This window comes from Myiozetetes cayanensis, unplaced genomic scaffold (genome assembly GCF_022539395.1).
Source record: "Myiozetetes cayanensis isolate MyiCay16 unplaced genomic scaffold, myiCay2020 scf13, whole genome shotgun sequence".
NCBI lineage: Eukaryota > Metazoa > Chordata > Aves > Passeriformes > Tyrannidae > Myiozetetes > Myiozetetes cayanensis.
Window position 1 is genome coordinate 19,750,537 of NW_026086937.1, and position 25,314 is coordinate 19,775,850.

Consider the following 25,314-nt stretch of genomic DNA (forward strand, 5'->3'; position numbering starts at 1 on the left):
GAGATTTAGCTTTTGAATGGTTTTTTTTTTGGTTTCATCCCCAAGCACATGTAATTTCTTCCCAGTCCACTCTTAAAGTTGCCTGATTCTCCCCAGATTATATTCTTACCTTCCTCTCAACAGATGACGGTGCTTTTCTTTGTCTTTTCTGTCATTAGCCTGATTCCTGCTTTTCCTGATTAATTCCCTACTACCAGCTGCAATGTGATATTTCTCCTTCCAAAGCCATCTCCTGCCCACCCAAAAAGTCTTTTTTTTTGCACAAATCTCCATCTTTACTGTCTTGACTAATAATTTCAAAGTATTGTTGTACTGGCTGTTTTATTGCAATCTAGGTGGAGTAGGCTTAATTTTTGCCTTGCTTTATCTAAAAAAAGTTTTAAAAAATACATTGCTCCCATATGAATTAACTTTTGCTAGTTCCAGGCTGCATTTTAGTCCTTTTCCTATTTGTCTCTGCTGCTTTAGTTTGTATCAATTCAAAACTCTTTTCTGTGGTACTGTGTAGTGTTGCTGTAAGAAAGAAAGCACAACACACTGTTTTGAAAACTGGGCCCAATGTTCTCCTTTGTCTCCAAAACCTTCTCCTAAAAATGTGTTGAGTTTTTAGCAATCCTGTGGGAAGACAGGGCAAAGAAGAACATTTTTTCTCCACGAGAGAGCATTGGCTGGAATAACACATCTTTTAAAAATTCCTTTCATCTTCCAAATAAAAATATTATTTTTACGGTAAAAAAGGATGTTTAATATCTCCCTGCTTTATACAGTTTTACAGTTGCCTACTGGTTTTTCTCAAATTTTCAAATTTTGTGCCAGCTTTCAGCCAGGAATAAAATTTTAAGCCAAGTTATAAACCACTGAAAAGGAAACATTGATACAGCCTTAAGTATAATCACAAGGCCTCTGTGTCCAGTATTTTGATATCCATGATATTAATTTGTACATTTCAACCTCCTAGATATATATTTGCAATAAAAAGTCCAGGATTTTTTCTAACTGGTAAATCATTGCTCCCTACTTGGTTGGAAAAGCAGCTACCACTGGTTTGTTCTTGCTGAAATTCCAAGAGGAAACGTGGGGGCTGCTGCTTCCCCCAGATCCACTGGTGTCAGCAGGAAAAAAAAAAGTCTTACTGCTGCTCGTGGCAAGAGTGGGGGTGTAAATACTGTGAGAGATCAAAATCCTGCCTGTTATTTCCAGGAGACAAATGATGGTCCCACTGAACACAACAGGTGCTGCTTCAAGGACAGAAGTGCCGGATACTAAAAAAAAAATACCACTTTCTCAACATGATGGGAATGGCTTTCCACGATGAGCTTAACAAATTACGTTAATTATCTGCTTCTCTGAAGCAGCCAGAAGTGTCACATCCAGTGACATCCAAAGGGTTTGCACTGGCAGCTCTGACAGCTGAAGGAGGGACTGGCAGAGGGGCTGGCACCACTCTCATTTGGATAAGAGGAACCTGCAATTCCTTGATTGTTGGCCAATACTGTAATGGAGGGGACATTTCCCTGGGAGGGCACCAGGTATCTGTGATCACCCCAGGATGGGATGGCTCATGCTGGAGGGGTTCTCTGAGCAGCACTGACTGACCTGCTCACAGCCACCTGCGCAGGGTCACAGGCTGGCTAAATTTCAGAAATGGGTTTGTTTTGAGATGATGAGCGAGCTCAGTTTGGGCTGCATGTGTGTGGTTCTTTTTGTCTTTCTCTAAGCTCCAAGCCTTTTTTTATTTTTTTTTTTTTTGAGTACTGGTGATGGTTAATCTACAATTTCTATATATGTTGTATGTATGTTAAAATTTTTATATATAGGGTTTAAATATCTGGGCATTAAATTTTGATGCAGACTGAGCTCTGTGCTGTGCCTGCTGTAGAAAGGCTCAACCTGCTCATTACCATCAGAGTTTTCAGGTGTTCAAGTTACACAACTCAATTCAGCTGTGAAAGTCAGATATAAATTTGGCTGAGAAGGCTCAAGAGTTCTTTGCCTGTGTCTATAGTGGAGGTTGAAGCTCCTTCTCTACCTTTTGAGCAGGTAGGTAATTTTCCTTATTTTATTTAGCTTAAGTCCTTAAACTAAGTTCTTGTACAGAAGTTCTAAACTTCCTCTAGTCTTGGTTTATATAAATTGGTAACTTTGTTAGAGTAACAATCATTCAGCTTTCCCCTCTATATTTTATGCATCTGTGAAAAAAATTTCTCCCTTTTCTCTTAATGTTAAAATGGTAACTGGCCTCTTGTGGCCTGACCTTGTGCTGTTTTCTGGCTCTGTGGTGCTACTCTGAAACCAGCCAGCAAGAGAGGAATGCAGAAACTTTGATGGCAAACTTCTCTTTGAATTTCTTTAAAGATACCTTTAAACTTAAGTTCATTCCTTTAAATTTTTATTTTTAAAAAAAAAAAAGGGTTGATCTTAAAGTGATCTCAAATACAAGTGTTAATCTGAGTAGATTGTAAAGGAAAGTCTATGTTTGAATTTGATGCTTTAAGCTCATGCTTGATGACTTTTCAAGAGGGGCATGTGCTGGAGGAGGATACAGCAGGAGGGAAGAATTAAAAGAAAGCTCTTTGGGTTCTGCTCTGCTGCTCCTGCTGGGTTTCCAATGCTCTTCACCATAGTTGGAGTGGCACACTTAATATACTAAATGGGATGAGTGGGAATTGTGCCTGTGCAACTGCGAACTGAGTTTTCTTAAGGTGACTTTCAATATTTTACCATACCAAAGCACCAGTAGAATGATTAATTAGATTAAAAATGGTGTTCTTAAACATTGCCTTTCTTTTTTTTTTTTTTTTTCTTTTTTCCCCTATATATTCTGGATACTTTGACTTTTCTCGTCCTCCACAAGCATTTAAGCCTTTCTTATGTGATAGAAATGAAGAGATTCAATTCTTAATAAATACATATTGGTTATTTTCACTTTGTTCCCTTCAGTAACACCTGCTTTTCTGGTTAAATGGTGGAAAATAAATAATAGTGATAGAGCGAAGGAAAGAGACACAAACATATTTCTATGAAATTTTATCCCTTGTTTAAGAATATTGTTAAATTTCTTCAGCAGTTACTGAAGTGGGACCCTAAGCTGCTGCGTTTTTTTCTCTAAAGTATCAATGACAGTTATAAATGCAATGTACCTGAGGGACACTTTTGGCATTGTCTGCCTTAGTGGAGAAATGATGGCTTGTCCCAAAAGCAGTGGCTGCAGTGCCAGTGCTCTTTGTGCCTTCCCTTGCACACAGGTGGGGAATGTTGGGGCCAGGCAGGGCTGCAGTGAAATGAAACACCAGCTGCTCAGGGTTTCTGTGATTAGGATCCTGCCTTCCAACAAGCTGAAACTCACCTGGAGTGATTGTTCTTTAATGTCCTTCTCAAATACCGGCCTGACTTTTTATATCTAATGTAGGGCTTTGTGTAGGATTTCTGGCATAAGTGCTGGTTTAACTGCCCTTCCTTGCTGGAAAAGGCACTGGAAGCAGTTACTCCTGGGTAGGAATCCAGAGTTGCTTTGTTTTCAATATTTAACATACTGGCTGCTGAGCACAAAAGTTTTAGGTTGGAAAAATATTTGCAAAAAGTCCCAAATGTGCTGCTCCAAAGGAGCATCCTGTGTCAGGGTGTTTGTGGTGCTTGGTGTGTCACACAGACTTAGTGTGCCATCGGTAAATGGTGTGAGATGTGTGTCAGATATCAGTGGTATGAGGTTGTTACCGACTTGCTGTGGAGAAAATGACTTCCTGGGGAATGGAGAGGTCTCTGCTCCCCAAAGAAAGCTGCTGAGGAGTCAAAGTAGAGAGATACCACCTCCTTTCCCATATTTGCTCAAGCCACGTGTTAGGTTGCTTGTGGGCACTACTGGTGGCATGGGCTTAGTGGGAGATGCTCCTCTCTCCCAGCTGCTCATTAAACAGTGCTTTGGTTGTCATTAGGGTAGAATTGGGTCTTGTTTTTCAGTGTTGATCCGTAACCACAAATACCTGTTGTGGACTTGTGTTTTTATCAGAGTTCAGACACAGTTCTCCCTGCTTTGCAGCTTTAAATAAAGCACTGGATTCAAGGGAAGGACTTGTGATAATAGTGTGACACTGCTTTTTTTTTTTTTTTTTTCCTTTGAAATTTTAGATGTGGAACTCTTTGTCCCCCTCTGAGCTGGTAAAAGATGTTTAGATACTGTACTGGTGTCCCATCTGCACTTTAGATGTATGTGTTCATGCTAACTACATACCTGGAGGGCTTTAGGGAATGGTACGATCATGTGTAATTCACTTTTGGTTTTTAGTTATTTAAAAAGATCAGTTTAAAAATCTTCCCTAATAGAATATTGCTTCTTAATGAATAGACCCGCTTGTTATGGGACAGCTTAGTGCTGTTAACATTTCTCTCTCTTGTTTGGCTTTATTAGGTGCTATCTCCCATGGCTATCTGTAAAGCCAATTAGTGGAGAAAATAACAGCCATATTAATCTCCCAGAGCAGTGCAAGAAAAAGAGTCATAATATCATAGGGAAATTGTTCTAAGTGTGAAAAATTACCCACTTCGTCTATTTCATTTTTCTCAAACTCCAAAATTAATGACTTTCTGAGAAAAAAAAAAAAAAAGATATATTTATCTCTGTATAAAGGCAGAGATTTGATGAATGCTAGAGAGAAACCAATAGAGCTTTAATAAAAATGTATATGTCCATAATCCTATGAATCCTATTCCAGCGTGTTAAACTGCTGATTTGTATCTCCGTGTCAAATATAATTACAGGCAAACAGGAGCTGTGTTATAATATCTATTAATCAAGATTATAATTAGGATTTTAAGAAGCTGCTTGTTGCTCGAGTTGGGAAATGCAGCAGGGAAGTGCCAGAGCTGCTGAACCTTCAGTGCTGGCAGCGTTTGCAGCCTGGGCAGGAGCCCCGAGGGTGCTGCTGCCCAGCACCCCACGGAGAGCAAAGTGCAGTCAAGAGGAGGTTCAACCTAAATTGCATCATAGATTTGGGAGTGTGAATGGGAAAAGTGGTCACTGGTTGAACAGATGGAGTCATTCATGCCAAGCCAGAAAAAAAGCCTTGAGTTCTGGGGGGTTTTCCTGCCATTTGGGCGAGTCCCGTTTGGTACTGTTGGATCTTTCCTTAAAATACTCGAGCGAGGAAGGCCTTGGCTCAGTCTGTGCTTCCCAGCACGGCCAGTGAGGAGCTGTGCACCAATTGCTATAAATATTTTCGAGCACTTATGAGTCTTCTGGCCTCTGTAAGTGCCAATCAAACAAAACGGGGTTTGCAAAAGGGATGGGATTGATGAGCTTTTGCCTTTGGCACAAGAGAAGGAACTGATAAAGGTAGGCTCAGGAAGCCCAACCCACTGTTAAATCAGTTGATGACTCAATATTTCAACACGTGGAGATTTTTTTTGGCCCTCAAAGCAGTAATCTTAAATGGTTATGGGTGTTTTTTTATTCTCCTCTGAATCTTTTCTCTTTTTTTTTCTTTAAAAAGGGTACTTGATGCTCTTGAGTTTGTTAAATTTGGATCATCTCTTTGGTTTGTTTTTTTTTTTTTTTTTTTTTTTTCCCCCCCACTTGTTTATTCTCCAGGCCATATCTGCCTCAACTTCTACCAGGTCTAGTCAGTCATAACAAGCTGAACATGGCGTGAATGTTCCCAGCCTCATTTTAACTAAATTAACTACATTTACAACCCCTGTGTCAGAGCCCTGAACAGCGAAAGCTTGCCACTGAACACATGAAACAAAAATGAAATTAGCCAGCGGTAGGAAACTACAAACAGCTGAGGCATTCAATTGTTGGCCATTTGAGGGATTAACTTCTAAATCATGTAGAGCTCCCTTGGTAGTTTAACTAGTTGGGCACTCAAGGGTATATAAAAATACACTTGAAAGTAGAAATGTATTTCTTTACCTATAAAAAGGAGATTTACTGGCAAGTCGTGATATTATTAATACTGAATTTTTCTGCCATCGTCTCTAGTGTTTAATCACTCTTACTTTCTATGTGCAATTTTCTGTTGGGCTCCCAATGAAAGACAGTGCAGATGAACTTGGTGCTGGGAGACAGATGACACTATTACCTAGAAATATACTTAACCAACTTAGTTGGTAAAATCTGCCTCCTGTATGCAGTTTCTGTACATGAAAAACTTCATTGTGTGGATATTTACCCACTTACATGCATAAAGTACTCCTGGTTTAAATATTTGTATCCAGTTGTTCTTATACCAATAGTTAGGGAGAATTCTCTGTACAGTCTCACTCTACTGAAAGCTAAGATAATGCAGTAAAATAGTGGGCTTTTAAAAATATTTTTAATTTTTTTTTTTGATAAGAGTTGGTAAAATGTTTTCTTAGTTAATGCATTGCAAGGAGTCACTAAGGGATTAATCAGAAGGAAGAGAAAGGGAACTCTACTAATTATGGTCATATGTTTATTTGAATTCAACCCTTTCCCTGTCACCTGAGAGCACTGTCATGGACTTATGGAGCTTCATAGGGGAAACATTCTTCAACTCTTTACTTAATGTGTCTTTCAAACAAGACCCTGAAGTCTTCAGACAAGTGTTTATTCAATCAAAATCCTTCAGATTGCACAATTAAGATTGATGAGTTTTATAGCAGTTCTCTTTCTTTTTAAATGAATAGCGCTAAACAGAGGTGACTCCCTCTCCTAGCACAGACTTGATAATGAAGCCACTGAATTTACTTATAAATATACTATCAGAGTGTTTTGCAGTAGAAGTGCAAAGCAAGGAGCTCATTTGGAGGGAAAAAGAAATAACGGCAGGAACACCAACACAAGGCTGAAATAAAGGGGAAAAATGTAGAATCACAAAGAAAACCTAAACAAATAAAGTGCAAACAGAGAGTGACAAGCGCACTCAGCCCCTGGATTGGTTATGGATGAGTCGACAAGTATATGATGAAATTAATGACCCTCTGTCAACTTTTTAGATCTCACTTTTAAAGAGAATGGACCAAAAATCAATAGCCCCCAAACCACTAGTACTCCAGTGAACCAGTTTATCATTTATCTTACTGCTGGCACTCATATAGAAAGTGCAGCCAAGCACAGCATAGGACTTTCATTGGTAGTCATCATTACATGCAATGTTTGAGCACTCCAGTTAAAGGTCAAAGGTGTGCAGTACAGCTCCTCTGAGAAGTACCTATTTGAAATTACCAATATCTGTGTATGGCTTATCCATGCTCTACCCTACTATTTTATTCCACCCCCCCACCCCATGTGCCTTTCCCTTTTCTGAGCTTTACCTGCTGGCTGAAGCAGCAGCAGTGGCTCCACACCCAGGGGCGAGGCTGAGCTGATGTTTCCATTATTCATTCTGACTCTCAGAGCATTGCATCTCAGCTGCTTCTAGTGGCATCAAGTTGAAATCAGTGATAGATGAGCTAACATCTCTAATAAAATTTTTTTTTCAATTCCCCACCCTGAAGAAATTGTAGATTCATATTTAACAACTCGGTTTTTAAATGTTTACTTTAAAGAAGTCCAAACCAGACTTAGCTGTTTAAAGTCTGTGTGCTGTAAGTTGTATTTCTGGTAGCTAATCCTAAATGTGGAGGGCTAGCAAGATCAGTTAAAAAAAATTAAAATAGAGGGGAGGAAAGTATTAGGATCACCTTTTTGTCATTTCTGGCAAGCCAGTTGTGTGACTGCTGTGAGTTTGGGGAGAGTTGCTCCACACATATTGTAGTTGTGAAGCATTGGGAAGGTAACATAAATGGATGGGCAGTTTTTAGAAACAGCTGAGTTAGGAGCTACCTTTTCCTGTGGGGAAGCTGAAGTAGGGACAAGAATCCAGGTTTCCTGATTCATCTTCCAGTGTGTTGGCCAAGGTTCTCTCTGGGCTGCTGGTGTTTGATGTTCAAACCCTATCAGAGGGGACTCAAGGTGGCACTTTCTCTGATGGCTGGGGATGCAGCTCAGTGTGTTTTGCCTGTGTCACAGCTACTTGGGGGTTCCTCCTAGGCTTCTGTGGGGACCCACCTGTGCTCACACCCCACTTTGTGCTGCCAGGGCAGGTGCTGGGACGCTGGGACTGAGCTGAGTGTGCAAACAGGACTGTGCTGACCCCATGTGTGAGCCTGCTGGTGTCTCTTCCTCGTGCATGTGCCAAATGCAGGGTCAAAAAGTCCACTTTTGCAGAGCCAAGGCACTCTGAAAATGTTGGCACAGCTGAGGGAGGATAAAATATTTCCTGCCACCTCACTGGGGGAAGGATGGCAGCTGCCCTGTGCTGCTGCAGGCAGCAAGGTGTGTTAATGGTGTTATAGCAGAGAAGTTTTCACCAGATATCCGCTCAGGGGATGCTCTGCCAGAGGGGAAGCTGTGCAGCCACACTCCCACTGCTGTCAGTGGGACAACTGTGGGAGGTGGAGTATCCAAAACCACACCCTCACTAATTGATGGGTGTAAGGTCACCTTGCATGTGCCAGACAGAAGTTTTGAAGGACTTGAGGGAAAAGTTGTGTGTAAGTAGAAGTTTTTTCTTCAGCAAAGAAGTCTGTTACTGACAAGAAAGGTGTAGAGCTGCCACTGAATGTGACTCCTTAACACCTGTGTGGTGGTTGCAGTGGGGAATACTGTTAAAATAAAAACCCAAACAAAACAAACAAACAAAAACACAAACAAAATCTCTTTATATGTTAAAAATGTGTAGGGGAAAGAATACCTCTAGACAACAGTGTAATACATAGGTGAGATGAAATATAGGGCTGAGAGCATCCACATGACAGCACTTAGAAAGGATCTGTTGAGTCTTCAGTCTTGCCCTGCTGATGCACGAGGGTCCCAGCTCCTGCTTTCACAGGTGGGGGATGTCCTGGTATCTCTGTGCCTCTGCACCTCTGGTGGGTGGGGTCCTTTGGCCCTGGATCATCAGAGTGCATGTGACTTTGCTTTGTTGCAGAGGAAGTCCTGCTTCATTTCTGGCCTCCTGGTGCCCTGTTGTTTTGGTCTGCCACTCAAAAAGGCTTGTGCAGTTATGTGCAAATTGCAGCAATTCCCTCAAAGTCTCCCTGTCTGCCTCTTCATTTGAGTATAAGCCTGGTCAGGTGGCACAAGGCACAAATGCTGCTGCTCTGACAAAAATAGCATGCATGTTTTTGGTGTTCACAGCTCTGCCTCTGCTGTGCTAAAACAACTGGCTGTTTCTCTCCCACATGAGGCTTGACACAAGGACAAGCTTTAAGGGTAGTAGTGGACAGCAGTGAAGGGGGAAGCAATGTGTCCTTGGAGGGAGCAGGACTGACAGCATGGATCATCACTGGATTTCATGTGAGGTGTGCCTACAGCAAAGCTCAGGCTCCTTGTGATGTCACTCAGATCATCTGGGTGTGAGCAGTGGTACAGGATGCTCCAACTGCTGAGTGAGGAAATGCATTTGATGCTGGACAGGGTTTTGAGTGCAGGGGCTGAAGCTGGAAGTGGAGCACCAGCCCATACACCTGTGTGGCATGCAACCAGAAACTTGAATGTGACAGCTCAAAAAAGCAAAGATATCAATTAACTTTGTGCCCAGAAATTTATTTATTTATTTATTTATTTTGGTGGGTGAATGTTAGGAGGCTCAGCAGAGGGGAAAAGAGCTTCCACACATAGGGAAGTGGGGTTTAGTGCAACTTTGATGTCAACAGGAAAACTGCTGTAGCTGTGGAAGTGGGAGCTGGATCTGTTGCTGGTCTGTCTCAGAAATGCAGTCAGTAGATAAAATTAAAACCACCATCAACGCCTATGAGCAAACAAGCAATCTCTTCAGTATTCAGTCAACCTTTCCTTTTGCCCAGCATATTAAACCCATATTTTATTCCAAGAGTGAATAGAGACAATTGCTGGAGTCACACCTATCACATCCTGTTTGCTTGTACAGTAAGTGCCCGATAGCAGAACAGGGAGCTCACACTGTGTGTTCCTTTCAAACAGAAAAGGCAAGTTGCTTCAAGTAGAACAATCCTTGTACTAATTGCAACCATTTCAAGTCTGCCGCTCCAGGCTGGTTTCCCTGAAGGAAACATGCTAATATGTTAAGACTTGTAATATGTTAGGACATCTAATATTTTCTTTGTGGTTGTTCCTTTTTGTTTTACAACTAGACCAGAGACTCTTCGGTGGGAAAAAAATAGGGAAGTCTTGTTTACTTTGACATTAAATCGTTCTGTATTCAAGGTGGCAATAGCTTAGCTCCAGGGGACACTTGATAAGGTGTGTGGGGGGAGAGAGGGATGATCTCTGATACAAGTCTGTTCCTGGTTTTCTGCAGAAGTACTTGAAGCAGTTTGCTGCTGCGTCTCTCCTTACAGAGGGACAGGCACTGTTGCACTTGCACTTAGTGCCAGATGCATCTACTTTTTAAACCTTTTATGATCCAGGTTTTTGATTTTTAGTTCACTGGAAAAAGGTGTTTTCCTTCCCTGCTTCCATGAGCAGTACCAGCACCAAGCTATTACGTTTAGCAATTTGTGCCTTTCTGATCCCTGTTTCTAATTCTAAAACGAATGTTAAAATCTGGGTCAGGACAATGAAAACTTGCAAGCTGATTTAATGAGCAGAGTTTGGAGCTGCTCTTTGGAGCACATATATTCCTGGTGTGGGCAGACTGTCCTTTGCTCCCCTTGCCCACAAGCTTCTCATGAGGATATTGCTCCCTGGTGTGAGTGGTGGGTTGTGATCCAGTGGGGACCACGAGTCACGGGCATCCTTCCTCTTCCACAGGAAGGGAGACCCCTGAGCTGCTGCCTGCACTGAGACTTCATAGGATTCATAATTAATTAGGGTCTGGATGCCTAGAGGGCATGACATGGCAAGAAAAGGAAAAGGCTTCCCATATCTTAACTCAGGAGGGTCATGGCTGCTTCTGTGCATATTAACCAGAAATATTTCTGTTTAAAATTGAGTATTGGACATGTTGTGCACATTATAACTTAAAAGCTTCAGCCGACCTGCATTTTTGAGAGTTGTATTCATTCTGGAACTGTAGCACAATTCATCATATTAAACTTCATTTGTTGGAAGCCTTGCACTGGAATATGGGCTTGGTCTCTAAGGAAGTGCTTCATTTCTGTATTCCTTACCAATAACAGCACACGGCACTGTCTTTTTATTACTCTGTGGCCAGCACCATTCATATACTGCATTTCTACATCAGGGCTGGAGAGACCCCCATCCTGCTGAAAAATTTAGATGGCTACAGCAGTAATCAGAAATACCAATAAAGTGTCCCTGGTTCTAGGTGGTGATGTGGGATGGAGGGAGAAAAAGATATAAAAATGAATCATGATGTGAGACAGCATTGCTCTGGCAACTGCTTCAAAACCTGAGCGCAGTGAGACCATATAAAGGCTTGAGAATATTCCTATGGTCCTAAAGAGACCTGCAAAGACATTGCAAACTCATCAGGCAGCCAGTGCTGCAAGGAGGAGGAGAAATGCTGTTTTGAGTCATTCATCCCCAAACAACAGATGTGCCTTAACCTAGAAATAGGTAACATGGCTTCCAAGTGAGGTGAGTTGTTTTGGATAAACCTGGTTAAAAAACAACCAGACATTTAATGCAGGAAGCTGCTGAAGGTGTAAAGAATGGCTAAGTAAGTGAGTGGGACACCATTAATCTTGGTTTGTTTCAGCACTACATCTTTAGCTGTTGAAGAAAAAAAAAACCCCTTGCTCCTAGCTCATAACCCGAGTGTTAAAACTGATGTCCTCCCCATTAGGGCCTGTAAGCTCATTAGCACATGGCAATTTATCCTCTTTTATTTCTTCTCAATTATCCTATCATCCATTGTATCTGGATCTGATTACCCTTTCCCAGAGTCAAACATTATCTTGTAAATCATTTGCTTTAAGTCTAAGCCTGCCATTGCATTGCCCAGGATTTGCTTAGGCAGGTAATAAATCAATTAGCATTAAACTTGTGGCATCATCAATTTTCTTTCCTTGTGACTGAAAAAAGGAGTACCTGAACTTTGTGGAGCTGTATCAGGTTTCCTTATGCCATCCACACTGGGGCTTCCTCCTTCTTCCCTTCCCTTCCTTTCCCCCACACGCCAAATCAATATCAATATACTTTGTACTGAAGTGGAGACAAAAGAAGTGACAGAAACTGCTGCAAACCCAGATGGAAAGCCTACGGAAAGAGCCTTGTTGACTTGAGATCTTTTGGATCAAGGCCTGGGTGAGACCCCTGTAGCCAAGGGACTTCTGGGTTCTGCTATTTGATAAATGTCAAAACCTGAATAGTGATGATGGTCTAACATGACAAGCCTGCAACCTCAGGAATGTGAAAATTCCTGCCCTTCCCACACTGGGAGGGATGTTCTAGTGCTCTGCCAGCCCCACGCTGCCCCAGGGCTGCCTGCACTGGCAATCTCCAGTGCTTCCCTTGGGTGCATGCAGCCCCAGAGTGGCAGAGGCATGTGCTGTGCTCTTGTCCCTTCCCCAAGGCTGATGGAATTGGTGTGGCCAAGGTGTCTCTGCCCACAGTGGTGCTTCGTCAGAAATGCAGTTCAGAACCAGTGTGGACAGCAGGAGCACAACTGGCTTTCATTTGCTCCTCCATATTCCTCCTCTGGACTTGCTCCCATGACTTTTTGGCGGATCCCCAGGATCTCATCTGACAGTTACAACAACATTTATTGGCTGTAGTCTGGGCAAATGATGCAAAGGGAAACATTTCTTACACCCTTTGCATATAACCTACCGGGGCGATTGCTGAATCAGCTTTCTTGTGCTTGGAGTTTGATATCTGCAGCCCCTACAGTGTTATGCCCTTTTTTTTTTCTTTTCTCTCACATTAGGCTTTCAAAATGACATATGTAAAAAAACGCTAGCAATGTTGATTTGCTGTGATCCAACCACAAACTGTGTGTGTGAGACCAGTGCTGAGACATATGCAGTGGAATACTTGAGACTAGTTTTGTCCAGTTGTCTTGCTTATTATGAGATCTGTATTAAGAGGACCTAAATAAATGACTTAAAATATATTTAAAAAAAAAAAAGAAAAACAGACTTGGTCATACATGGACTTGCACTGGGCTTTGAGTGCTAACTCACCTGGTTATGGCTCTGCTTTATGGAAATGACTGAAGTGACCAAAAGGTGACTTTTTGTTTAAAAACATGTGATAGGAAATGAGCTGCACACAAACATACTGGTCATGTAAGTTATTCATTCTGGGGAAAGCTCATTAGAGGTGCCTGACTTGTGAGCATTGGGGATCCGTGTTTGTTTTTGTGAATGTTGGAGGATTTCCTATGAATTCCCTTTATTGATTCAAGTTTGGCCCAACAGCTAACTTGTAGGTGCAGGTTTCCAGAGCAAAGGCCTCAGGAGTTTGTGCCCTGTCCTTCCCTGTCCTACCTCCCACATTACCATCACCTGGGGAAGTTGCCTGCATCTCCTCTCTTTCTGTTGTGTGTCTGGCACTGCTTTCTCTGAATAATGGGAACTTGTCTTCGCACTTAACCATGTATAAATGGGCCAGTGCAACCTCTGCAACTTCTTCAAATGTTTTGTGCTTGAGATCCTTCCCTAAGCCACAAATTACACAATTTTATTTTACCTTTTTAATCATCTGGCCAGTTACAAGTAGAAGTGCTGTAGCATCTGAGCTGCAGAATGGAACTGTGTGGTGCTTTCCTGAAAAAACAACCCAACTGTGGAATACTTGTCTAAGATGAGTGATACTGTGTTTTACAGATGTTTTCTAACTAGAGAATCTGAGACAATCAGCAATGAAATGTCAAGGTCATGCAGAAACTCAGTGGTAGATAAGAGAAAAGAAGCCCCAATTCTCAGTCATGTGGTGTAACTCTGAGGCTACTTGTTTATACCTCCCTCTCTTTATATGCTCCTCATATGAAGTATCCAAGAATAAAAAAGACAGCAGTTCTCCTCCTGAAAGTTAGGATTTGAAATGTGAACTTTTTGCAAGTTTTCATTTAAATCCCTGGGGAATGCCAGATATCCCATTTCCTGGGACTCTCAAAGGTCATTTGTTGAACAGTTTCTTCTGAGCATATATGACAAATTATTCCCTTGGCACAATAAACAGGACTCTAGTCCTTTAATTATAATATAGCACTCAATATCTCTAGACATTTCAACATTTCCTATGTATCCTACACATTTCATTACAAGGAAAGGTTGAACAGAATTAAAAGGGTGACGTTACCTGAAGATTGATAGTTTACCTGTCCGAAAGGGAAAGTCGTATATGAGAGCACAAAGGAAAGAAGGATCCAAACCAAGTTTTGATTGCAGAGGAGACCTGGATAAGAGAGTTTTTATTATCCACAGCTTTTAGCCTTATTTACCATCAGGCTATCTTGCCACAAGCATGCTTTTTAGTTCTGACAGCTCTGAATTATGACCATTGTGGGATCCTATCTCATTAACTGAAATGGGAGAATAAAACATCAAACAATCATAAAAATAATTTGGCACTGTGAAACCACTTAGGAGCAGCTGTCAAACAGGTTGGAAGATAAAGTTCTAAATAAAAAGAATAGAGAGCCCTGCAATGTCCTGCCATATGCTTCCTCTGCATTATAGACTCCTTAATAATATGAAGTGCCTGTGTTTATGCAGAATAGGCCAGACACTCCATATATGATATTGATTATGCCTTAACCCCAATTTAGTAAAGACGTACTCCTCCTTTTCCTAATCAGATATTGCAGAAGCAGTTTTCTGAAAACGTCCCTAATGCCAAGACATATTTTATCTCTGAAGGCTGTGGCAGGAGATAGGGCTTTGTCTTGCCTGTTGTCATGGCTTGGAGCCCAGTTTTAGGACAGCAAGGCCCCTGTGGGGCTCTTCTCCAGCAGTTTTCATCCAGCAATTCAAAAGCATACATCTTTATCAAGCTGTTGTTGTCAGACAACATTAGATAATTAATAGGCCATTTGTCAGCCTACACAAAACATGTTAAAATCCCAAACGCAATCAGGGTAAATATAGTTGCCCACTCTCTGAAGGCTTTTTGTTCTGACATGCTGGCATTGCAGGCAGATATTTACTATTAAACAAGGCTCATTATTAATCACATCTAATGTTAATTAATTAACCGCCTCTGTGCATTGAGGGGGCTCTGTGACTTTCAGTTGTTTTGAGGAGCTAATTGGTATCTTAACAGTTTGCATGGTAGTTGTTTCTTGTTCAGTCCACATCAGCTTTCTCAACTTAATAGAATAACCGTGTTCATTAAAAAAACAAAAATAAAAAGGGATATTTTTAGCAGCATAAATTAATATTGTAATAAGCCTACATCTGAGCTTTTCAGGGAAGATGTAATGATTTGGTTCAGACCCAGCTTTACAGTCAGTGTTGCTGAGTTAGGGCAAGTGTGTAGATACAAGGCTCTCTGAGGGCTGGAGAACAATTAGATGGGGGACAGCTGACATTGTATCGTGCCTCTATGACCCAAGCAGAGCTGCTGGCAGGTGCTGTCCATCTGGAGACACCACAGCAACCTTCTTGAGCTACCAGCACTCAGAGCTGCTGAGGAGCAGTAATTTCAGACATGTCTTTGAAAACCTTGAGGCCTTTATGGTTTGGTCCTAATTCTCCTTAGCCCTGCGCCCTGGCTCATGGTTGAGCAGTGGAGAATGAGTGTCACTCCTACTGGTGAAGTGTCCCCAAGTCTGGTTTGTGTCCTGTTAGCAGGATATGTTTGCCTGAGAGAAGGAGCTGTTGAGCAGAACCTTTGCACTTACAGATGCCCTTACTCTAAACACTGCTTATTCCTTATGAAAGGAGAAGAGAGGCAGGATTGTCAGCACAGGTTAGATCAGTGATCCACGTGGCAGCCAACAAAGTGACACAACACCTGAGTGGCCACTTTGACTGCAGAACTCCTGATGATCCAAACTTCAGGTCCGTGGGCTTACAAACTGTACGGTTTGGCCCAAGAACTCCACTAAGCTGCACGTGCCACTTGATGGCACTGAAAACAAATGGCATTTTCTTTGTGTTTGCTCAACATGCCCATTTTGTTGTACGTTCTGACTGTGCCCTGGACGCTGTGGTGACCAACTGTGCCACGTGGTGACCAAGCCTCAGTGTAAGAATTACCCTGCATAACTATAAACCATTGTGTGGAAAAGGGCAGGGGAGAATATTGCTTAATTACCTGCCCCTAGAAATTCTGCTCCTGCAAAACTTCCATGGAAATCAGCAGGAGGGCCGTCATTTAGAGCGCTCACAGCATTCACCCCAAATATAGCTCGTGAAAACTGCCTTTCCCTCACGTTCCCATTATATAACTTGGGGGCATAAGTGTCTGGGCTACAAAAACTATAAATCTTTTAAAATAGTTGCTGATTTCATCACCCACTAAATAAAGATGACATTTTTGTGAAATATTTTGTATTCAGACTGTCTGTCCAGCCATGCTTTTCACTCTCTCCTCTTTGCTGTGTCAATATTTGCATTACCAACCCTATTTTGGAGGGTTTCTAACTTGATCTTACATTTATTTTGGCGAAGAATGTGGAACACAGCTTCTTACTCCGAGAGAGAATTTGTTTTAAGAGAGGATGATGGTGATGGGTTTTGACTTGGAGAGGGGGCTGCAGTCCTTGAAGAAAAATGGGCTGGGAGGGGTTGGTACAGCCTGGCTGGGAGTGTTGTCCTGCAGTCTGGTGGCACTGGGATGGGAAAAAAGGATCTAGGACTGAGGGTGATCTGTTTGCTTCTCCATGTTCATGGAGCATCACCTGCCTGTCAAGTCTGAAGGTCGGATCAGGTGGAATGGCTGACTTAAGGGAACTGAGCCACCTCCTGCCTCCAGTGGGATCTGCAGGTCTTCCCTTGCAGGAAGAACAGGCCAGTCTCTGTAGAGTATTTCTTACTGCTTTTGTGGGTCAGCCAGCATGTAAGTCCTGATGAAAGCGTCTCATTGCCCAGATCTCAATATCTGAGGTTGAGAATTGCATCTTGGCTCAGTTTTGAGCTTCCAGTCAAAAAAAAATTCCAAAATAATTAAGGAAATGAAATGTTTGGGGTCCTGGATGCAAATATAGTTTTTGAGCACTTTTGGGACTGTGCCTATAATTTTGTATTTTAGTAATTTCTTTGCAGATACACCAAAAAAATCTTTCATGTACCTGTGCCAACAAATATATTCCTACACATGTATATGTTCATAATCACATAGGTGGATTTATTTCGTTTCATTGCATTTATTATGTGTATCAAGTATTTCCTTGCACAGATGTACCTAAATAGCTGTGCAGGAACCACAGAGCTTGGATTGTTTTATTCCTGCTGAAATGCTGACATCAAATTGTACGAAAGGGGGAGCTTAGTCCAGAGGGAAAAAATGTCCTTTAGCTAACAAAGCTCTTACCCTGAGAGCATGAAGCTGGTGCTGTTGGAGAAAGTCTGGGTTTTGTTTCTAACTGTGGCTCCAAGTGTACAGGATCTTTTGGATGCATTATCCAGGCTTGAATTTTAAGGACATGCATTGCCTGCTGCCTTGGGCTTGCCCTGGAGTTCCTGGGATACCTCATTCATCTTGCCTGTAGTCCCTGGGGCTCCAGCACTGCCCAAGACCCACAGCGTGCCTGGCCAGCAATGGAAACTGTATCTGCATCCTTGTCTTAGTGGTATGTGTTCAGAAATCTAACAAATTATGTATTTTCCAACACAGGCTTCAAAAGATGCAGGATTAAGTGGTTAAGTAGGCTTAGGCTAGTGTTTCAAGCAAGGTGGTTGCTCGAGGAATAATATTTATATTGGCTCTGTGCTGGCAAATATACAATCAAGAGACAAACCAGAAACTCTTGCTTTCAAGCTGAAACAGTGTTTTAGGAAGGGAGGGATATTTCATTCCCCAGACAGACAAGGAAGCTTCCCTCATTCAGACTCTGAGCTATGAAATACTATTTTGGGCAGAGGAACCCCCTTAAAATCATGGAAATATTTTTCAGTAATAACATTCAACTTTCCTTCTTCTTCTGTAACACCAGGTGAGCAAATTTCAACAGGAGATGAAAAGAACAACAGTATCTATGGAGAATGCTGGAGTCTGGCATCACTTTGCATTTTCCCCACTTGTTCTGGACTGAAGGCTTGAGCCATTCTCAATCTGGGTTACACCCACACCATCAAAACCAGAAAAAAGACCTTAGCCCAAGAGGCAATTTTATTGAATCATGTAATGATTGCCAAGTGGTATCTAAGACTGACCAACAAGGCTATATCTTAGATTTCCTCATGGACTTGTAAACAAGCTTGCCTGGGGTTGGATAACAAGAAATTTAAGGCTACCTCCATTCTAAAAATGCAAAGCCATTTCAAAGCAAGAAATAATTCTAAAGAAAATTTGTATACGCTTGATTGATTATCTTATTTTAATCCATATTAAAGCTTTAAGTCTTTAGGTGTGGCTCTTTAGTTCTAACATCTCATAAATTATGGCTATAATGAAGCAGTCATTTATCCAGGGCTGATGATAAATGGCTTGCCCTAGGAGGAACTAAAGAATAGGCAAGTAGATCATTTTCATATTTGGTGAAAACAATATTAAGTACCCAGACCTCAGTGATTGCCCTAATAAATGAATAATCTGAGGTGAGGGGCTTGGCAGTCAGCGTAAAAAATAACCTGAGCTTTGGCTGTCATTTGTCAGGCTTTGCTATGACAGCATGCATTATGGGTAAATGAGCAATCAGCAGGAACTATGTTATGGCTGGGATGTTTTTGAGAAATTTATCATATGCATTGCTTGGTACCTTTAAGACCTTAAGGCTTAATGGCCATAGTGCATGACTGCAAGCGAACACAGCTCTTATTTACCATCCCATGCTTCATTTGCACTGGATCCCCTTTTTTCCATGTATTAGGGGAATGAGCCTCTGTTAGTTTTGCTTCCCAGACTTTCACTCATATGGGATATTCCGGCCTGCTCCATGTTATTTCTAAGGCACCATGATGTTTAGGGGATTTTGAGGATACTCTGCTCAGTATAGTAGAGATGTCAATTTATATTTAATGAGCTAAGTCAGTAACACATGGATCGGATGTGTAGGAACAAAACCCGGGGGAAAGGCGAGGAAGCACAATAAAGCAGTCCTCCAAACACCTGAAGTGCAGTGGGAAATTAGGTGCTGTTACCTCTTAATTAGCCATGAAACATTCAGGTACAGAGTGGGGACCACAGTGGAGGTGTGTTAGCAGGTGTCTTGGCACAATACAAACCTATTTTTCCAGACTGCTCCCCCTGGGAGTGCAGCACCAGTGCTGTGCTACGTGGTGCAGTACATGAAGGCTCGTGGACTTGGGGCAATATTCTTTCTCCTCAGAAAGTGCCCTGATTGTTCCTTTCTGCTGCTGAAATTTAGCACTTTATCTTCTTCAGGTCACTTCAGCTGGAACCTGATGGAAGGAGAGACACAAAAGCAACGAAACACTTATTTTATATCTCTCGCCTGATTATTTAATGGACATATAAGAAGGCATTAAATGGAGAAGATCTGGGGGGAGCCAGGTGTGCTGAGGCACTGGGAGGAGCAAATCAGTGGGGCTGAGGCTGCACACGTGGAAGGGGAGTCCCACGCAGTGGCCACTTCTGGAAATGTTGACATAAGCGATATCCTCAAGTGGGCACAGATGTTGAAATTCAGGGACTGGATTTCAGTGAGACTTCTCAGTCGTGACCAAAATGGATAGGAATTTCTTTCTCCCTAAACAAACACAGATTAGCAGGGAAAGCGTTTGGGTGAAGGAAAGAGCAATGAAATGTGCTCTTTCGAGAGGCTGAGGCTTGTGAAACAAAGCTTGTCCTGGCATCACACCTGCCTCTTCATGGGGATGCATGTTACATCAGGTTGTTTTTCCTCTTAGTTTTCTTAATCTTTTAAAGGAAGAAGTGATGCAGGGACATGGTAATTTTTTTTTTTTTTAATATCTGGAAAGGAAAACTGAACAGGCCAAGCCATGATGTTTTCCACTGGCCTGACCTAGAAAATACTGCCAGGAGGAGGCTTTTTGGGAGTTCTTAACTACAGCCTTTTCTGCTTCTAAGGCCTCATCCTGCAAGGTGTTGAAGACACGAGACTGTCTTTGCCTACCTCTCATCTGGGCATTCTCTTTTAGAAATGTGAGCTTGGATGAGTGTGCTTCAGGGATTTGATGGATCAGGGCAGAACTTTGCAGCATATTCCAGGACAAAGTCTGCAATCTGCCCTCAGCCCCACTTAGTTTCCCTTCTGCTGCTGTGCCATCTTCCCAGCAACCAAAACATTTTTTTAATTGCTTTTGTAATTATTTTTTTTTTTTTTTTACTGTCGTAGAAGAAAGGAATGTTAAAAAATGCTCTGATGTAGCTTTTCTGAAAATTTAAATGCTGGTCTGCCACAGCTTTCAATATCTTTTTACCTGCTGCCACTTATACCTTTCACTTCTCATTAAGGAAACGAACTCAGAAGATTAAAGCACTCCCAATTTAGCTTTCTAAATGGGAAGTGAAAGTTGAAAGCAGACCAGCTGAGAATAAGCACCACTGAGAACTGCAGCTGGGCTGATGCTATTAGAAAAAAAGAGACCAATTCTTGCTTCTGATCTGTCATTTAAGGAAGCTTGTTTATGTCTGACACCAGATGAATATGTAGTGCCCTTTCTCATTGAGATGAAAGTTTTACTTTAGACCCATCAGATATCACATCACTAAATACTAAGGGTTTTATAAAAGTAAGGCAACAATCATGTCTATAAACAAGTTCATATTTGTGGAGTCCAGTAATATCCCAGAGATCCACATGGGAATGAATCTTGAGATTGGAGCCAAATGATTGTAAACCCTCCTCAGTGAATTTTGGGAGACTGAATCTAATTTGTGGGTGCAGAGCATGGAGGGAAAGGAGGGCAGAGGGAGGCAGAGAGGGTTCCTGATGTTCCTTTAATTCAGCTTGTTTTTAATATCTGGCTGTTGTGTGCATTCCAGATGTTTCCCTACACCTTTGTATTTGTTCAAAGTTGATGAAGCAAAGAGGAACCCCTCAGGAGCTGTGGGTCAGACCCTTAGGGAGCATGACTTGGAAGCAGCACTAGAACACTCTCAGCAGGAAGGAAATCACTGTGTGCCGTCCATGAGGCACAGACAGGGACAGCAGAGGGTACCAGGAGCTCAGCTGCTCCAAGACTTCTCTTTGTAGTGCAAACAGATAAAGAAATTAAAGTGGTATAAGTTATCTACAGACTGCAATATTTGAAGGAAATACAATATGAGGAAACATTTCTAGTGAGACTCTCAGCTACATCTATAGGTACAGTTTTTGTACTAACCATAAAATAGAGACAACTCTTATAGTCACAACTCACTAAGCCATTGCCATTAAGAAGGCCTTGAAACTGAGGATGCTTAAAGTGATTATTGGAAAAATTGGAAATACCTCTTGTATTGATATATTTTGGGGCTGTGATTTAAGCTGTGTCTGGACATCTGATTCCTCTCACTGAATCTGAGTCGGCGTCAGGAAATTAAAGGGCTCGATTTTTCTTGAATTTATTTAGTGGTACAGTTTCAAATTGAAAATGCAGAAGCAGGGTTTGCTGCCTGGCATTCTCCTCATGGGATGCTAAGTCCTTAACCTGAACTATATTGTGAGTTAAGTGATCTCTGTTTATCCTAAAATATGTTTACGAGTATCAATTTGCTCTAAATATATTGCTTTTAAATAACTCCTGACAAAGAAAAGGAAGGTCTGCACATACCAAGTATCTTTTATTGCTTAATTGTTTATAGTGATTGTAAATAACAATAATTAGAAAGTAGATTGACTACAGAACCCCTTCTAGTAAAATCTAGGAGCACTGGTATGGCAGAATTTCTCAGTTTGAAGTGACTCTATCTTTGACAGTTCTCCTAAGGTAGGTTATTTTGGAGAAAACATATGTTTCCATTTTCTCTCCCTCGGCTTCCCTTTTAGTCCCCAGGCTCCACTAGGGTCACAGCAACATTAAGGCTTTTGTCACTGTGATTAATAGCTCTTTAGATCATCTTTAATTCACTCACTAATGACTGAGGGTCTTTCTGCTCTCCAAGTAATCGCGTGATGTATGAGCCGATAGTACACCTTGTGGCAGAGGTGAAAATCATTCAGGCAATGCAAATATTGTCACGGGGACAAATGTTTTCCCTGTTAATAAAAATTAATGAATTCTACCCAGGAGCTAGTTAAAGAAGCTCTGGTGAGCGAGATCCAAACACAAACAAGTTCGTGCTGCTTGGAACCATTAATTCAGCCTTTCTAGATATGTGAGGATAATTATTATTAGTATTTCTGCATCTACATAATAGATGAGAGAGTGGCAGGTTGATTTAATTACACAAATGCATTGCATTGTAGGTAGATCTGTCTTTCAGCTATGGCCACGTGCTGGTCTTCACTTGAGAGGGGTTATTTTGCTTTGCCTTGGTTATACCACAGTTTTTAACGCTCGGGAGTCAATTTACTTATTTAAAGTAAACTCCACTTCCAGGTTGAATAATTACTTCCAATCAAGAACCAACTTGGTCAGGATGTCATAAATGTAAAAGGATGCAAGGATGTTTACATTTTTTTCGCCAGTCCCTGTTACACATCATAAAAGGTTGATGAAACAGGCTGTAAATTAATCATCTGGAAGAGGAAGAAAAGCTTTGAGTATCTTATTCTATTCATTGCATGTGTATGAGTAACAATAAAAAAATGCCCTGTGCCTCAGCCACGTCACCCTATGAGGTGGATGTTCCTGTCCCTCACTCGAGGCTCAGACTTCATCTGAGTTTTTGGAAAGGTGTATTTCTTATTTAATGATGGAGCACATGCCATGGTTAAAGCTGTTGTCTTTTTTTTTTTTTTTTTTTTTTGGTTGTTTCATTTTGATAGTCCCCAATTCTTTCTTCTAATGACAAAAAGCTATTGTCTCAGTGGAATAAATATTTCTGAATTACTTCCCAGTCCCAACCTTATCATTTACATCTTAGAACAAGAAAACAGTAAACTTTTAAAAGACATAATTTTACCTCTTCACAGTGCTTATCTACAAAGGAACATATTACTGAGGGGGGGAAAGAGCTCTAGTTGTTACTATTATTTCTGGTAGACACCCAAGGAGAGTAGCTAATTTGTTCTTCATTAATGCCAAGGACAAATAAAAAAGCGAGGACTGAATTATGCATTTATTTCCATTGTGCCTCTAACATGGGCTTCCACTCCCCATCACCCTCCAAAAGAATTCCCAAACCTTTGCTGTGCATTTCATGTGATACCATAGGGTGCAATAATATGGTTTTAAAAGAAGATGAATTTAGTGGTGAATCGTAATCGAAGGCAGAAAATTACATGCAGCCCCCCTGCTGAAAGAAGGATGGACAGTTGGCTGCAATCAGAGGGTTTTTTTGATATAGCTCGACTACAACCTCTTAGTGTTAGTTTGCAGAGGCCTGGGCAAAACCCTTGGAGTCAAATTTATTTGGAATTTGAACATTTTTTAAACCTGGGCATGATGAATTGCACCAGTTATCTCCATTTTGTGATGAGCTGAGTCAGTCTTAGACTTGTGGGCAACTGGAGATGAAATTCCCTGCCTGTGCAAAATGAAAGGTATATGGAGCTGACCTCTCAATTATTAGCACATGAGTGGATGTAACCAGGTTCCCCTTTTGACAACTCAATGCCACAGGGCCCAGGCTCAGCCCCTTGGGGTTTAAGGGCATTTTCCAGTGATTCACTGGGGTTTGGATGTGTCCCTTACAAAGGTTTTGCACTTACATAAAACCCAAAGCGCTTGGACTTGAAATTAATAGATTTTTATGTGAAAACTTCTTTTTTTATTTATGGTAGAACGTATAAATATTCAACGAAAAGGATTTTTAATTTTTCTGTCAGAAGAAGTGTTTGACCCTTGTCTCAAAATGCTGTGATAAATTATATTGTCTTATATATAATATTAATAAAATATTAAAAGAACTGCTATACTGTAAAAGACATGTATCTCCTAAAATATATAAAGCAGCATTCAAAAATGAGTTGCTATATTAGAGACAGAATCAGTTTAATCCCAGCAGAATAACTATGCAGAAAATTAAGGGTGATTCTCCACCATGTTTCTGGAGATGTGATCATGACTTACTTGGTGAAATCAAACTCTGGATTTCCCAGCTCGCACTTAACTTCAGAAAACCAGGCCCTATTGATTAAAGTTTGTTTAACAAAGAAATTGGGAAGGATTTCTTGCTGCTCCCCAGTGATAAATTGCTGCAATCTTTTCTTTTATTATCACCCTGCTAGTCCTCTGCTGCTCAGCCCCGACTTAGGCACCTAAATAAGATCCAGATTTGCCGAAGTGCTCAGGAGCCAGGAGTTTCCACTGGGAGACTTTTTCCTGAACTTGCAGAAGAATTAGGTAACGGAGACTGCCCCTTCAGTGTCACAGCAGGAACCAGTCTGTTTGGCAGCCTTGACCTAAAAGGTTTCAATTTTCTGGGTGTTGTAGCTTCTGCAGTTTCAGGCGTGTCTGCAGAATAGTGAGGCTGTTTCTGCATCACTCTGTGCTTCTGGTCATGGTTGGGGTGAGAAGGGACAGCAGTCCTCCAGAAAGCCTCTCTCAAAATACCTGAACCTCTCCTGTCGTGTTGGGGGGTTGAATTATCAACCACTTTCCTTGACGCTGAATTTCAAGCAGGCAGAACAGCCACTGCTGGAGTAATGTTACTAAAGTTTTCTGCCTTTAGAAAAAAAAATTACATTTTTCTGGTGGAAAGTTCTAACTCTGTCAAAGGTGGATATTAATACAAACTTTGTCAAAGGCTGGGTGTGAACACATTGTATATGAGGACAGTAATTACCAGTAAAGGAAGGGCATTGCATTAGGACAGCATTTTGTCAGTGTTAACTCCCTGTGAAGAGCTAAGTCACCCAAAAGAGCCTCAGAGCACACCTGACATGTTTGAATTTGAGTTTATTGCTGATTTTTTTATATCCTTGGGCTTAGTTTCTCCTATTTACTTTCTTCTCTGTGTGGAGAAGAAACATTTCCATACTGCAGAAAAATTGAGAATGAAACCAGGCTCAACGCAGAGTGACTTCATTTGCTTCCTAATCAGATTAAGGTGGGAAAAGCTGAGGAGGAGCACCAGTAGGTGTTTCCCAATCCCTGCTTCTCCTTTTTCCCATCAGGCTTGAGGCTCTGAAGCCCGAAGGGTCATCCATGCCTGGGCTTTTATGGGATAAAACCCACCCTACCACAAATGGAGCTGCTCTCTCCACATCCAGTTCAGTAGGTGGCAAATAGGCACAAGAGAAGGAGGGC

General features: G+C 41.5%; 1 protein-coding gene across 3 annotated transcripts in view; it reads left to right on the forward strand.

Annotated features, from left to right (window-relative positions):
- Positions 1–25,314, forward strand: part of MECOM (MDS1 and EVI1 complex locus) — a 331,033-nt gene that overhangs the window by 99,038 nt on the left and 206,681 nt on the right. The gene's annotated exons all lie outside the window — the stretch shown is intronic.